This window comes from Lolium perenne, chromosome 7 (assembly GCF_019359855.2).
Source record: "Lolium perenne isolate Kyuss_39 chromosome 7, Kyuss_2.0, whole genome shotgun sequence".
In the NCBI taxonomy this organism is placed as follows: domain Eukaryota; kingdom Viridiplantae; phylum Streptophyta; class Magnoliopsida; order Poales; family Poaceae; genus Lolium; species Lolium perenne.
The window spans coordinates 328930150-328935120 of record NC_067250.2 but is presented as its reverse complement, the minus strand read 5'-3'; the positions used below and the strand labels follow the sequence as shown (position 1 = coordinate 328935120).

Here is a 4971-nt window from a genome sequence, read left to right as displayed (position 1 = left end):
GATGTAAAAATTATACATCACCAAATCTTGATACATCAATTGTTGGAGTAACATTTTTGATCTTTGATGATGTACAAATTAGGTTCTACATCACGTGTGCTATTATAAGTTATCTATTAGAGATGCTCTTAACAACGACCTAGTACGAGACCGCGTGGTAGCCGTTTTCACTAGTGGAAATCACCTCTTTTGCACCGGTTCAAAAGGGCCATATGCACCGGATTGTGAACCGGTGCAAACAATCCGGTGCAAAAGGCCCCCCCTTTTGCACCGGTTCAGTTACGAACCAGTGCTAAAGGGGGCACCACGTGGTTACGAACCGGTGCAAAAGGGTTGTGCCACGGCAGAGTTTTGGTGCCCTTCCCTGCCGCGGCAGACTCTGCCGCGGCAGGGAATTGCACTAAAACGCTGCCGCGGCAGGAAATTTACACTAAAACACTGCCGCGGCAGACTCTGCCTCCATTCGAAACACGTTATAATATAACGCAGACACATATATATAGGAAACCATTATATTACATATATCGATCGAAGTGACACACGTTTATGCATATATATATGTCTACATCAACTTTCAAAATAATTTCTATTCAATATTGGATGTCGGCCGGCACATAGTGTTCTCCGTCTGGAGCTATGACTTGCTCAAGTAAGAATCCCTCCAGTTCTTCTTGAATTGCCCGTACACGCTCGGTTGCTAGAAGACCGTCCCGCAACCGTTGGATCTAATAATTTCAAGAAGGTACGGTGGTCAGTATATATATATGTGTATGTGAATGAAACACAAGGTGATAAAATAAAGTCATGAACGTTGTTTACGTACATCAAGTTGTTCCAAAATTTTGGTCATATGGTGGGTATTCTGGCGAATGAACTCGCAAACGTAGAACCCGCATAAATTATTCCCGTCCTCTTGCCTCAAGCACTTTACGAGAACAAAGTTCAATCAAAATAATAATCAAGGATGATAATAATGGTATTGAAACTAGAATCAAAGAGATGCGCGACCTAGCTAGTAGTACTTACCCGTACAGGTTTTATTCGAAGCTCTTTATTCCGTAAACCCGGAGACTTGTTGGCGAACCGTGTCCAAGCCTTCTGGAGGATATCAGCCATGTCCCCCCACGCCTCAAGGGGTTTACTCTTCGAGTCCATGACTTCTACTACTCCAGTGTCGGGTTCAATGACTAGCAGGATATAGTGAAACCTGCGGACACATATATATATGCATAACTCATCAATTACACTTAACACATGGAGTAAGCGAAAAAGATTTAATGTGTGAAGACAGTAACACTCACGCGAAGTTGTAAGGAAATAGTATTGCCCTTTTGTATGAGTTTTTCCTTAAGGCATATACCAAGTTATTCTCCGTGTCCTTGGGAGAGTTGTCGACAGTATACCCATTCACGGTATATGGGTCAATGAACCCAAGATCATAGATTTGCCCCTTGCGGCATTCACGGATCTTCATTCTGCATAATATAGTGAGAGTATAGTTATATGCATGCAATGGACGAGCCGCGGTAGAGACTTAATTACATAAATAATACTTGCAGACAGTAGGCACTCAGCAGAGATTTGTCGAGGGCGTCTTGATTAAATAACTGAAATAATTCACAAAATTCGATGTTCATCACGTCAGTTCGCCCGTAGTGCTCATCTTTGATTGCCACCATGATCCAGTTCTGATCGTCCTTACATGCATCCAAGTACCAATTATGCAGTCTTCGCAGTTGTGTTGATAGATTAGGCAACTCCTCAGCTCTGACCAGAGATTGCCCGTACTTGTACTGGTATGCTATTTGGACATCATCCGTCTGAATGAATTCGAGGCGGCTTAAGTACTCAGGAATACTCATATTGTTCGCATCTGCCTCGTCTTTGTATAGTGCTACCAGCGTCGGATCAAGACAGTCTATGATATTGGGATACACATTGAGCGGGGGGCACGAGTTTTTCTGGGTTCCAAGCTGGGGAACTTGTTTCCCTTCTTCCTTACTTTTTTGCCACCGCTCTTTTGCTACCACATTTGACTTGCGAATAGACCGGTCATAGTTCGATGAAAGACTTGGCTCAGGTTGATGAAGGTTCTTCAGCAGTTTCAACTTCTTTTCCTTGGATATAGCTGGCTCGGGCTCAGGCTGAGGCTTTTTCTTGCCAAACATGGATTTCATGTGTTGTTCCTTTGCGATCTTGACATTTTCCTCAACTGTATAGTCATGAGGTCTCTTGGGAGGAACCTTAGGCACTCTTGGGAGGGGCTCTTGTTTGCGTTTCGGTGATCGGTTATGACTCATTGCCGTAGCGGTCCGCTTTTTGCTCTTAGACTGAGTGGTGGCCTGCGGCGGCGGAGAAGGCTCACGCGGCGGCGGAGAAGGCTCACGCGGCGGTGGAGAAGGCTCACGCGCCGGCGGAGAAGGCTGACGCACTGGAGACGGCTGCATCGGTGGAGAATGCTGGCTCGGTGGAGACCTTGTTGGCGCCTTCCAACCCGGAATCACAATGAATTCCTTTCGCCATAGAACTGTAGTGTTCTTGGCTTCTCCCAGCTCTAGCAAATCCCCGCCACCGGCAGGGTGGTCAAGCCTCAGCGGCCCATACCCATCCATAACTTGATCCACCCCGGTAACAGCGTAACCATGTGGAACCGGTTTGAAGTGGTATCTTTGATCAGGTACTGGCGGTAAGACATAGCCGATCGCCGCCTTGAGCGTTAAGTAGCCCATCGTTTTGAAATGTAGTTCACAAGGTGTCGACTCTGTGATATAATCCACAGGGTAGCGAGGAGCCATCTGGGGATCCACAGGGGAGGGAGGAGCCATATGCGGATCCACAGGGGAGGGAGGAGCCATATGTGGATCCACATCTGCATCATCACCCGGGCGCTCAGTGGAAGCCATGCTGCTTTTCCACTGAGATCCCTGGCCGGTAGCATCGAATGCAACTTCTTCTATCTGTGGATTAGCTTGAGGTTGGGTGACTGAGCCTGACATTATCATCCTCACTTGCTCCTCTAGCTTAGCAACGCGTTCTTGAACCACATCCTTTTTCCTCTGACGGCTTCTATCGGGATATTTCTTCGTTTCTGCAGGAAACCCAATACACCATGGCTTGCCACCTGGTATGGTTCGTGTTCGTCCTGGGTGTTCAGGATTCCCAAGGGCGCGTGTGAGCTGGTCCTTCTCTCTTTCGGGACGGAACTTCCCATCTTCAACTTCCTTTGCAACATTTCTAAAGGCTTCGATGGGAAGTGGGTTTTCCTGATGTCTTGGTGTATATATACAGTGCCCTTGTGCGTCCAACGTGCCCCCATGCACGTAAAACCAATCCCTTGACCGCTGGTTCCATTTCAGTACCTCTGGCTGGATCCCCTTTTCAATTAGGTCGTTCTCCCATTTCTCCCACTTAGGCCTGCCAGCCTTGTAGCCTCCTCGCCCCATGGTATGGAAGTACATCTTATTAGCAGCATTTTGAGTGTTGGTGGCTGACCTTTTCTTTGCCCTCTCCGATGTCTTGTACTTCACAAATGCCTCCCAGTGGTCTTTTATCTTCTCATAGGGGCCATTGAAATCCGGAGTCTTATTTTTCTTGACAAAGAAGTTGTCCAATTTCTTCTTGTAGTCGTTGAACTATACTGCCATCTTCTTAAGAGCCCACTTCTTGACTCTTCGATGTACGCTATTCAGCTCGGGATCCTCAGGGTCTGGCCTGTCATTCTCACTATCAGAGTCAGCTGGCTCCGGTAAGATGAAATTTACCAGGAGCTTCCTAAACATCAGATTTTTGGATCTCGTGTCGACATAAGTAACTCCTTCGTCCCCCTTTGCAGGTTTTTTCCATTCTTGAGTGGTGATCGGGATGGTGTCCCTAACAATAACTCCGCATTGACTTACAAACTTTTTTGCGTGAGCCTTGGGAGAAATCGGTTCACCATCTACAGCGATTTCCATGATGGTGCACCTTTCATGGTCTTCCATCTTTCTGGCCGCGCCTCGTTTAGTTCTGCTAGTAGAGTTTGTTGATCGGGAGGTCTAAAAGAAGAAACAACGTTAATATATGTATATGCACAAATCTGGAGGCTTGGTTAATTAATATATATACACCTCGGCGCCGTGAGCGTCTCTCTCGGAGTCGTCACCTTCTCCCTCACCGGAGCGATCTCCACGGTGGTCTTGCTCATCTCCCTCACCGGAGCCATCTCCACGGGTTCGCTCGTCTCCCTCGCCGGAGCCGTCTCCATGGGTTCGCTCGTCTCCCTCGCCGGATTGGTTTAGGTAAAGAGAGGTGATATCGTCATCATCATGGATAATCTCCTCGACGAGGTATTCTTTTTCTAGGTCTCGTTCCATAGTTTCTGCAAAAACTTGCAAGTTATTCTAATGCTATAAACACAACGAAGCAGTAATTAAGAATAATGCTCAATACATGATCAAATATTAGTGTTACACATATATATAGGTACTAATTAAGGATAATGCTCAATACATAATCAAAGATCTGAGTTACACATATAGCTCGATCGGTCCCTAATACATCACTAGAACCTCTCAACGGCGCCGACCGGGTCCTGAGCCGCGCCGGCTGAACCCCCAAAGCCACGGAACAACAACATGATCATAGCTAATGTGAGATCCCTGCAAAACAGACCATCCGCCCGTATACCTGGTCTCTAACGCATACAGGTAACGGCGAACGTGCTCGTCCTCCTCTCTAATACGCTGAGCTACCACCTCCGGCGGCGCCGGCTCCCTCTGAAACGACCGTGGCCCACGCGACCTCCACCAGAGAATATCTGGGTCGACGACGGGACCCGGATTCCGCACCAAGGTGCGCGCCCCGGAAGTTAACACCTCCCAGTGCCACCCCGGCGGAGCCCAGTCCCGAACTTCCCCCATCTGCTGCATCTCCTCTAAAATTGTCCTAGCTCCAGGACGCGGAGGGTGCGGCATCGTATGCAAACTAACAAAT

The 4971-nt window shown here is 47.7% G+C and overlaps 1 long non-coding RNA gene across 1 annotated transcript; it reads right to left on the bottom strand.

Annotated features, from left to right (window-relative positions):
• Nucleotides 1-627: 627 nt before the first annotated feature.
• On the bottom strand, nucleotides 628-1105 carry LOC127311788 (uncharacterized). Its single transcript, XR_007857881.1, has 3 exons — nucleotides 1027-1105; nucleotides 824-925; nucleotides 628-725 (listed from the first exon to the last, which is right to left on the bottom strand). It is a non-coding gene; the product is annotated as an uncharacterized lncRNA (long non-coding RNA).
• Between the last annotated feature and the right edge of the window lie 3866 nt (nucleotides 1106-4971).